The sequence below is a fragment of the Microcaecilia unicolor genome, chromosome 12, assembly GCF_901765095.1.
Source record: "Microcaecilia unicolor chromosome 12, aMicUni1.1, whole genome shotgun sequence".
NCBI classification, from domain to species: Eukaryota; Metazoa; Chordata; class Amphibia; order Gymnophiona; family Siphonopidae; genus Microcaecilia; species Microcaecilia unicolor.
In genome coordinates, this window is record NC_044042.1 from 7,021,443 (window position 1) to 7,032,495 (window position 11,053).

The 11,053-nt window shown below is 42.7% G+C and overlaps 1 long non-coding RNA gene across 1 annotated transcript in view; it reads right to left on the minus strand.

The window, feature by feature from the left end:
• Positions 1 to 3,542, minus strand: part of LOC115482169 — a 40,256-nt gene extending 36,714 nt beyond the window's left edge. The window contains exons 1-2 of the long non-coding RNA XR_003944037.1: positions 3,448 to 3,542; positions 1,705 to 1,834 (exon numbers count right to left, since the gene is read on the minus strand). This is a non-coding gene — a long non-coding RNA (uncharacterized LOC115482169). The remainder of the gene's footprint in view (positions 1 to 1,704; positions 1,835 to 3,447) is intronic.
• Between the last annotated feature and the right edge of the window lie 7,511 nt (positions 3,543 to 11,053).

Sequence of the window (11,053 nt, forward strand, 5' to 3'; positions counted from 1 at the left end):
TTCTTCATTTATTTTATTTATTTTGTTACATTTGTACCCCGCGCTTTCCCACTCATGGCAGGCTCAATGCGGCTTACATGGGGCAATGGAGGGTTAAGTGACTTGCCCAGAGTCACAAGGAGCTGCCTGTGCCTGAAGTGGGAATTGAACTCAGTTCCTCAGGACCAAAGTCCAGCACCCTAACCACTAGGCCACTCCTCCACTGTTGCTACTATTTGAGATTCCACTAGCAACATTCCATGTAGAAGTTGGCCCTTGCAGATCACCAATGTGGCCGCGCAGGCTTCTGCTTCTGTGAGTCTGACGTCCTGCACGTACGTGCAGGACGTCAGACTCACAGAAACAGAAGCCTGCACAGCCTTCTACATGGAATGTTGCTAGTGGAATAGCAACATTCCATGTAGAATCCCCAATAGTAGCAACATTCCATGTAGAATCTCCAATAGTATCTATTTTATTTTTGTTACATTTGTACCCTGCGCTTTCCCACTCATGGCAGGCTCAATGCGGCTTACATGGGGCAATGGAGGGTTAAGTGACTTGCCCAGAGTCACAAGGAGCTGCCTGTGCCTGAAGTGGGAATCAAACTCAGTTCCTCAGTTCCCCAGGACCAAAGTCCACCACCCTAACCACTTTAGCAGCCCGATATCTAAAGAACCTTTCTTCTAAAAAGACGCTAATTATTTTCCTTGTGTTTTTAAAACAGGTTTTAACAGTGCTTACTTGTACTGCAGCTTCTTCATTCTTAATGCTGATCCACAGTGTCAAACATCAAAAATGGCGCCCGTCTTTAAAGAAGACGCTCGTTAATTCATGACGTCATTTTCCCTTTAAACTTTTAAAGAAACGTTGCCCACTGGATCACTGTGTTTAAACCTTTGGGTTCTAAAGTTTGTAACTTAAAGATCCAGCGTTGCTCAAGCTGGAGAAGATGTCTAGCCTGGTCACCTCCTCTTATACTGATGTTAACCTGATCCGATGACAAAACTCCGGAAATTAGTAAAATCGTGCTTAGTTAAAAATTGCAGTGTGCTACCAACGGAGATCCTATTTTAGATCTTTTTATGCGTGACTTGTGTTCCAACAGCCTCGTGTGCAACTTCCTTGTGGTTTTCCCATCATAAAATCTATTATAGGGACATTGTAAAATATAAAACCACGAAGTTGGAATTACAGTCAGTATTAGACTTAATATGGTATTTCCGTTGATCAACTGGATTAATAAATTCATTGCATTCCAAAGTTATATCGCAGGAAAGATCCTTTCCTATAAGGAACGGAACTTGACACAGTGTTATGAATAATTTTTTCACTGTCAAAGGAAAACAAAATATTAAAACAAATAGAAAAGTTCTACATTCCAAAGGCCTCAGTGCTGTACCTCTCCATAACATCCCATTCCTTTGCCCACACAATGTCGTCACTAATTACCTTCCTAGTAAACAAAAATCACAAAATTTCATATCTGTACCTCAAGCTGTTTCAGTGTTATGAAGGGACACACACATAAAGTTCTTGATATGATCTTCTAAGCCTCTCTTTGGGCAAAATTGAGCTTAAAAAAAAAGAGGACTTATTCTTGATGTGCATATCGATTTCAAAGTCCAAACTCAACTGACTACGCTACATCTAATTGCAAGATTTGCCTAGACTTTTTACCTTCAGAGAATCCTTTGAAGTTACTTGATAGTCCCTGCTGCTCACCTCCTGAATGCTGCAGTCTTGCCCCCTTCTTAACATTGTTGGACCCTTTTGCCTGTATCCCATGGTAGCGCTCACAAAGTCCCATCCTTTGGGCTGGTCCTCTACCTCCAGGTATTAACCATCATCATGTCTGTGCACAGACAAAGAAAAGAAGTAACTATTCCAATGAGACACAACAAAATATTTTTTACTGGAACCTGAAAAGAAAATGTCAGATTCTGCAAAACTCTGATAGTGTAAGAAAGGCATGGTCAGTTCCCTTTACAGTACAAAGATTTGTACTTTTGAGAAAAAAACATTTGAAAGTATGGTAGTCTTCAGTGATTTCTCATTAACTGTAAAAACTACTGAAACAGACAAAATGTATGACCAAAAGCACTATTTTATAATATTAAAAAAGTAGGTCCCACCCAATATATATTGCATGAGTTAATGATTTTATATAGCCTGTCTTAGAAAGAATTCTACATAAAGGAAATAAATGAAACTTCTGTATTCTATTAATATAAATATGTCTTCACAAGAACTGAAAAGTCATGTTGTATCAAGAATTGAAAAGTCATGTTGTATCAGACCAGGATTCATTGAGGTCAGCAACCTGTCTCTGACAATGGCCAGTCTGGATCACAAGGTCCCAACTGATCTTAAAAGGTAGATCTATTTCCCATAGTTCATTTCCATGGATGAACAATGTCTCACTTAAGTCTCTCCCTAGACCTATCCGAGCAATCCATGACCACCTACCATTCAGAAAAGCACTAAAAACCCATCTATTCAAACAAGCCTACCCAAAAGACCCAGATTAATCTCATGAACCCATCTACCTTACGTATACTGAAGAGAAAACGACATTGACCCTTAATCTCATGAACCCATCTACCTTACGTATACTGAAGAGAAAACGACATTGACCCAGAATCTATCTCCCACCTTACCCTCCTCTCTCTATCACCTGTCTCTACCTACCTACCCATCCATCCTTCTATTATGTTATACTTAAATTCCTACTTTACATAACAAAATTCTGCGTTACCTATTACTATGTAAGCTGCATTGAGCCTGCTTTGAGTGGGAAAGTGCGGGATACAAATATAATAAATAAATAAGTCTACCTGGTTAATTTTGTATGTACTTTTCCTTCAGGAATTTGTCCAAACTCCTACTAAACCCACTATGTTACGTCATCTTAACCACATCCTCCAGCAACAGCTTCCACTGCTTAATTATATGCTGTGTGAAAAATATTCCTGAAATTTGTTGTCAGTCTCCATTCATCACGTTTTGACCCAATAAAAACCGTCTACTTTTGAAAGTTGGGAAGGAATATATTAAGTCAGTGGAATAAAAATCTATTGTATTTTTTTTTTTTGTTTGTTTGTTTCCCAACTTTTATTTCTGGGCATGCAAGTGGACCAAAATGGCAACCACATAAACTTTGTGTGTGAAGAAATTAAAATCTTGTGTATCTCATAACACCAGCCTAAGCAGTCACTGGAAAAGTTTGTCACGCGAGGGCAGTGGAATACCTATTTGCTTGAAGGCCTCAAACAAATCAATCTCTTGCCCTGACTAGATACTTATGTTCTGTTGGACAAAATACTCGCTGAGCCATGACCCCCAGTGACAGAGCCCATTCCACTGCCTATGTTGTCTTGTCATATTTTATCAATATGGATAGATTTCAAAGCTAAATCATCTTTTTTTTATGCTAAACAGAGCTAACTGTGTGGCAGAAATACTAACCTAGGTTGGTTAAGTGCTGAACGCAGATTGCATAGACACTGGTAACAGAACAGCCAGACTGCTATGACCTGAAGTCTCATGATCTTTAGAAGGTGGTAGCTGTAAAACATACGGAAATGGGTTAAAAAACAGCTGAACATGCATCACATAACATAGTAACATAGATGACGGCAAATAAAAACCTGTACAGTCCATCCAGTCTGCCCAACAAGGTAAACTCATAGCATAAAGTATGATGTGATACTACATATGCTTACTTGATCTTCATTTGTCCTTTCCATTGTCAGGGAACAGACCATAGAAGTCTGTCCAGCACTTGCCTTGTTCTCCAACTACTGAAGTTGTTATCGAAGTCCCACTCCAGCCCATCCAAATCTGTCCAGCAATGATCAGAGCACAGACTGTAGAAGTACGTCCAGCATTGTCTTTGCTTCTTAATTACTGGTGTTGCCATCTAATCTCCGCTAAATCTGTTTGGTTCCATGCCTTCCGTAAAGGATTCCTTTGTGTTTATCCCATGCAGTTTTGAATTCCATTACTATTTTCATCTCAACCACCTCATGCGTGAAGGCATTCCAGGCATCTACCACCTTCTCTGTGAAAAAGTACTTCCCGACGTTATTCCTGAGTCGACCCCCCCAGCAATCTCAAATCATGTCCTCTTGTTCTACCACATTCCCACCTCTGGAAAAGGTTGTTATTTGAATGTCTGTATTATATCACCCCTGTCTCTCCTTTCCTTCCTCCAGGGTACACATCTTCAGATCATCAAGACTCTCCTCATACATCTTGTGGCGCAAATTCCATACTATTCTTGTCGCTTTTCTCTGAATCGCTTCAAGTCTTTTTACATCCTTAGCAAGATATGGCCGCCAAAACTGAAGACAATGCTCCAAGTGGGACCTCACCAATGACCTGTACAGGGGCATCAACGCCTCCTTTCTCCTGCTAGTTATACCCCTCTCTATGCACCCTAGCATCCTTCTGGCCGTGGCCACCGCCCTGTCATATTGTTTCATCACCTTGAGATCCTCAGATACCATCACCCCAAGGTCTCTCTCCTGAGCTGTGTTTATCAATCTCTCTCCTCCTATATGGTACATCTCTTTTCGATTTCTGCACTTCTTCACATTAAATGCCAGACCTTTGACCATTCTAATTTTTGGAGATCTCTTCTCATGGTTTCTACTCCCTATGGGGTATCCACTGTTGGCTATCTTCATGTCATCTGCAAAAAGGCAACCTTTTCCTTCCAATCCTTCAGCGATGTCCCTCACAAATATATTAAACAGAATTGACCTCAATACCGACCCCTGAGGCACTCCGCAACTCACCTTCCTTCCCTCTGAATGAATTCCATTTACCACCAACCTCTGTTGCCTGTTGGTCAACCAATTTCCAATCCAGTTCACCACTTTGGGTCCTAATTTCAGCCCTCTTAGCTTATTCATGAGTCTTCTGTGTGGAACTGTATCAAAAACTTTGCTGAAATCCAAGTAGATTACATCATATGTCCTTTATCCAGTTCTTTGGTTACCCAGTCAAATAAATCAATCAGATTCGTTTGGCAGGGTTTTTTCTTTGGTAAAGTCATGTTGACTCAGTTCCTGCAACCCATTGGATTCTAGAAAGTTCTATCTTTTCCCTTAGCAGCGACTCCGTTATTTTTCCTACCACTGACATGGGGCTTACAGGCCTGTAGTTTCTCACTTCTTCCCTGTCCTTACTTTTGTGAAGAGGGACCACATTCGCTCGTCTCCAATCCCACGGAACCTCTCCTGTCTCTAAAGATCTATTAAAATAAATCCTTAAGAGGTCCCACCAGGATTTCTCTGAGCTCCCTCAGTATCCTGGAATGTATCCATTCAGCCTCATAGCTTTGTCCACTTTCACATTTCAAGTTGTTTATAAATGCTTTCTTCTGTGGATGCTGCAAAATACACTCCATTCCCAGATATATCTTCGGCAGATGAGTGCGGTCCTTCACCAGGATTTTCTTCCGTGAACACTGAAGTATTTGTTTAGCACATTGGCTTTACCCTCATCACTCTCTACATAGCTGCTCTTAGCATATTTCAGTCTTACAATTCCATTTCTAGCCTTTCTGCTTTCCCCAGTATATCTGAAAAAGGTTTTGTCACCTCAGCCAATGTTTCTTCCATCTGGGTTTTTGCTCACCACGTTTCCCTCTTTGCTTCTTTGAGTCTAACCTGGTAATTTTTTTCTGTGATCCTCTTGTTGCGTTCTTCTGTATTTCTTGAACTCAGCCTCTTTTTGCCCTTATTATTTTGGCCACTTGTTTGGAGAACCATATAGGCTTCTCATTTCTCTTGTTTTTATGTTCCTTCTAAAAGAATCTGTTGCCATATTTATAGCAGCTTTCAGCTTGGATGACTGCCCTTCTACTTGTGCTATGCCTACCTATGCCATCAGCTCCTTCAGGTAATCCCTCATTTTACCAAAATCAGCATTTCTGAAATCCAATAGTTTGAGTTTTGTGTGTCTCTGCATGCCGCTTTTGCTATTATATCAAAGCATATCGTGTAATGGTCACTACTGCTTAGGTGGGACTCGGATGTTGGAAATACTTTCTCCATTTGTGAGCGCTAGATCTACCGTTGCCCCTTCCCTCATGGGTTCTGTCTGAGCAAAGCACTTTGACGGGAATCCACACTCTCTCTGCTTCTTTCCAATTCTGCCGATGAGATTTTCCAATCCACATTAGGCAAGTTGAAATTTCCCAGCAACAGCACCTCCCCTTTCATTCCAAGTGTATGGATACCTTTGATCAGATCCCTGTCCAGCTTCTCCATTTGTGCTGGAGGACTGTAGATAACACCAGCGTAGATGCAGGTTCCATCTTCTCTTTCCAGGACGATCCATACAGCTTCTTCCTTTCCCCAGGTTCTCTGCATTTCAGTTGCTCTGATTTTATTATTCACATACAGTGTCACTCCTCCACATCTTCAACCCTCCCTATCCTTCCTAAATAGATTATAGCCCGGTATGGTTGCATCCCATTCATGGGAATCAATCAACCAAGTCTTCCTCAAACATCAGGGCTTGCAGATCTTGAACCTTTTCACTTAGACTACGAGCATTTGTGCTCATTGCTTTCCATGTGTCATTAAGTGAGTTTAGATGGTTTTCTATATATTAACATTACCTTCCCTACTGCCATCATGTTTTTCTTGAGGGTGACTTTCTGAATTCCCTTGCTTCCTTTTGTCACTGCCACCCTCTAGTTTAAATGTCTAGAAACATACTGTCTGAATTTCTCCCTAAGGATCCTCTTTCCTGTCGCAGAAAGATGTAGCCCACCATTACAGTACAGCCTGCTGTACTGCCCTATCTAAACCTTCTTCTATACACCAATCTTCAAGCCACTTATTGAACTCCTCTGTTTTACATAGTATTTCCTCTCCCTTTCCATATGTAGGAATAACTTCAGAAAAAGCTGCAGTCTGAACCAAAGCATTCCAGAAGAATGGGGAGGGACTCAACCCTTAAAGGGATGAGTCCCTCCCTATGCTTCTGGAACGCTCTCTGTGCTCAAAGCTTGCTATTGTTGGCCAGGTCATTTGTCCCTAGGTGGATTACAGTATCAGTATTAAAATCCTTGCTCTCGGACCACATTCAGCATTTGGTTGGTACTTCTGGTAGCAGTAGCAAAGGATCCAGCCATTAGCAGCTGGTCTCTCTCTCCAAGTGTTTTATGATTTCCATTCAGTGAGGGGTCAAGTAGCATGCAAGGATGAATGAAAGTCAAAGGTTGGTCTGATTTTTACATAGCTCTATTGTGTCAGTACCATCTACGTCAGCATTCCCTCTTTTTTTTAGTTCACAAACTTTATTTATGTTATCAATGAAAGATCTGAAACAAAGCATCATGTCATTACTTTTTAAGATTCAATGAAACACTACGTGGGATGAACATCCAGCAGTGGCTCCTTTTATTTTACAAGCTCAAAAAAATGTGCAACCAAAAAAAAAAAAAAATGTAGTCAGTATTCAAACTGCATGGTCGCCATTTCATTTAAATGCTGAGCAACAGCGTTTGAAGATATTCACAGGTACTCAGAGCTGGCCTGTGTCAAATATATGGGTAGAAAAGCTTAGTGGCAATATTCAAATCACTACCAAGGTAGCTATCCAGATATCGTGACTGAATAGATAGGGATGGGCTAGAGTGCAAATTTTAAGGGGCTTCTGTTAGCTTCAGAACTTTTAGTGCAAGAAGAGTGCTGGGCAGACTTCTACAGTCTGTGCCCTGAGAAAAGCAGGGACAAATCAAACTCAGGTATAAAGTATCACATACCATGTAAAATGAGTTTATCTTGTTGGGCAGACTGAATGGACTGTACAGGTCTTAATCTGCCGTCATTTACGATCTTACTGCCGTCATTTACTATCAGGCTCATTCTCGAAAGAGAAGGATGCACACCTTTCGACAGAAATCGGAAGATGGGCGTCCTTCTCACAGGGTCGCCCAAATCGGTATAATTGAAAGCTGATTTTGGGCATCCCCAACTGCTTTCCGTTGCAGGGACAACTAAAGTTTATGGGGGTATGTCGGAGGTGTAGCAAAGGCGGGACCTTGGACATGCCTAACACATGGACGTCCTCGACCCAGAATGGAAAAAAAAGGGCGTCCCTGACGAGCACTTGGACGACTTTACCTGGTCCAATTTTTCTTATGACTAAAGCACAAAAAGGTGCCCAAAATTACCAGATGACCACCGGAGGGAATCGGGGATGACCTCCCCTTACTCCCCCAGTGGTCACTAATCCCCTCCCATCTTCAAAAAATATCTTTTAAAATATTTTGTGCCAGCCTCAAATGTCATACTCAGGTCCATCACAGCAGTATGCAGGTCCCTGGAGCAGTTTTAGTGGTTGCAGTGCACTTCAGGCAGGCGGACCCAGGCCCATTCCCCCCCCCCCCCCCCCCACCTGTTACACTTGTGATGGTAAATGTGAGCCCTCCAAAACCCACCAGAAACCCACTGTACCCACATCTAGGTGCCCCCCTTCCCCCTTAAGGGCTATGGTAGTGGTGTACAGTTGTGGGCAGTGGGGTTTGGGGAGCTCAGCACACAAGGTAAGGGAGCTATGTACCTGGGAGCAATTTCTGAAGTCCACTGTAGTGCCCCCTAGGGTGCCCGGTTGATATCCTGGCATGTCAAGGGCACCAGTGCACTACAAATGCTGGCTCCTCCCAAGACCAAAGGGCTTGTATTTGGTTGTTTCCGAGATGGGCGTCCTTGGTTTCCATTATCGCAGAAAATCAGAAACGACCAAGTCTAGGGACGACCATCTATGGGTTTCCCCACCCCTCCACCGGGACATTTTGTGAGGATGTCCTCAGCAATACGTGGGCGTCCCTTTCGATTATGCCCCTCCACGTATGTAAAGATTTCACAATGAGCAGAATCAACAGAGGTCTTGAAAGTGTTACACTATTGAAGGTGTTGCAGAATACAACAGAGTTGCCTTGCTACAATCTAAGCCCTAGAATAGCAGGGGATGTTGGAGGACAGAAGGCAGCTAGAAAAAACATCCTTCTAGCATCCATTGTTGAGAGGAGTGTAAACCCAGGACAGCCAGGCCACAGAAATCAAGCATAAGTCGGGATGATCTACGATGATTTTCAGTAGCATTACCCTCATCAAATAATCACATCTTATGTCTTCCTATAATTAGGTTTGCTCAAATTTAACATTTTATTGCATAACGTAACTGCTGGACAGCAATTCTATACCAGGGTGTTTCGTTTACATGTGTATTACACACAGAAACATGTACGTACACACAGTACATACATGTGTGGAGGAGTGGCCTAGTGGTTAGTGTGGTGGACTTTGGTCCTGGGGAACTGGGTTTGATTCCCACTGCAGGCACAGGCAGCTCCTTGTGACTCTGAGCAAGTCACTTAACCCTCCATTGCCCCAGGTACAAATAAGTACCTGTATATATGTAAGCCGCATTGAACCTGCTATGTACATAAGTACATAAGTAATGCCATACTGGGAAAAGACCAAGGGTCCATCGAGCCCAGCATCTTGTCCACGACAACGGCCAATCCAGGCCAAGGGCACCTGGTAAGCTTCCCAAACGTACAAACATTCTATACATGTTATTCCTGGGATTTTGGATTTTTCCAAGTCAGTTTAGTAGCGGTTTATGGACTTGTCCTTTAGGAAACCGTCCAACCCCTTTTTAAACTCTGCTAAGCTAACCGCCTTCACCACATTTTCCGGCAATGAGTGGGAAAGTGCGGGGTACAAATGTAACAACAACAACAAAAAAAAAGTGCACATCAATATTCTAAGCGGTATTCTGTAACTTTGCCTAACTTACTTAGGGGCCCCTTTACTAAAGGGTTGACGCACAGCAATGGGCTTGCCGCACACAAATCTGAACTACCGCCGAGGGCTCCCCCAGCGAGCGCCATTTCAGACACTACAAAAATATTTTCTATTTTTATAGCACTGGTACTTATCCGGCAGTAATCGGGCAGTGCACTTACCACACGGCCATTTCTTGTCAAGAAAAAAAAGACAGCTTTTTACCGCAGCTTAGTAAAAGCACTCCTTAGTGTGCAAATGCAAGGGGGGGGGGGGGGGGGGGGGGCGGCAAACACAGGAGTGGAGCATGGGCAGATATGGGCGGGGCTCCCAATTATGCTGGCAGCTTCCTCATTTAGGTACCCGCAATTTCGCCAACTCTATGGCTGGTGTAATTGCAGTCACCTATGTTAGGCACGTTGATAATAGGTTACGCTAGAGTTGACTCCCACCGCACATCCTCGAGGTACCCAAATGGAGGCAACCCTAATACAGAATTACCCCCAACTGGTCCATCCAATCTGCTTAGTTATTCTAACAGCTCTCTCTAATCCGGAGAAAGACAACAGAGTATCAGCATGAATGACAGCATAAGCCATAAGCATTGCCATGCCGGGACAGACCCTCGGTACGGTGAGTAACTCAAGGCCCTCCAACAGCAAACTGCATTATCAGACTGTGCCCCCTTCCTCTCCAATATTTTTTTGAATCTCCCATGCAATCAATTCCAACCCATAACTAATTTGCACAGTCATCTATTCTTTGTATTTCCACCCTCTCTGGCATAGCATGTGTCTTTGTTCTTAATCACCTGGGCTTGTAGCCCTTCAGATGATTATTTAGGGATACATTCAAGAAAGGATGCCTACAGTTAGGCATCAGGACACAGCACGCTAAGGGGCATATTCTACATATGGCACCAAAAAAGTGCTATTCTGTAAGCCAAGCTTGAAGTTAGGCACGGTTTATAGAATAGCATTTACGCCCGGGGATCACGCCTAATTTTAGGCACGGCTGTTTGCCCCAACTTAAACATGCTGCAAATGTACACACCTAACATTATTCTATAACGTACATAAATGCTAGAAATACCTCTATTCCTCCCATTACCGAATACTAGCATAGGTCTGCACATATGCGTCTAACTCTAGGGGCAAGCACTTATGCCATGTCAAAGGCTGGTATAAATGATGGCACCTAAGTGCAGGTACTTAAGTGCATAAATAGTAATCTAATATAATAATTTGTACCGTCAACGT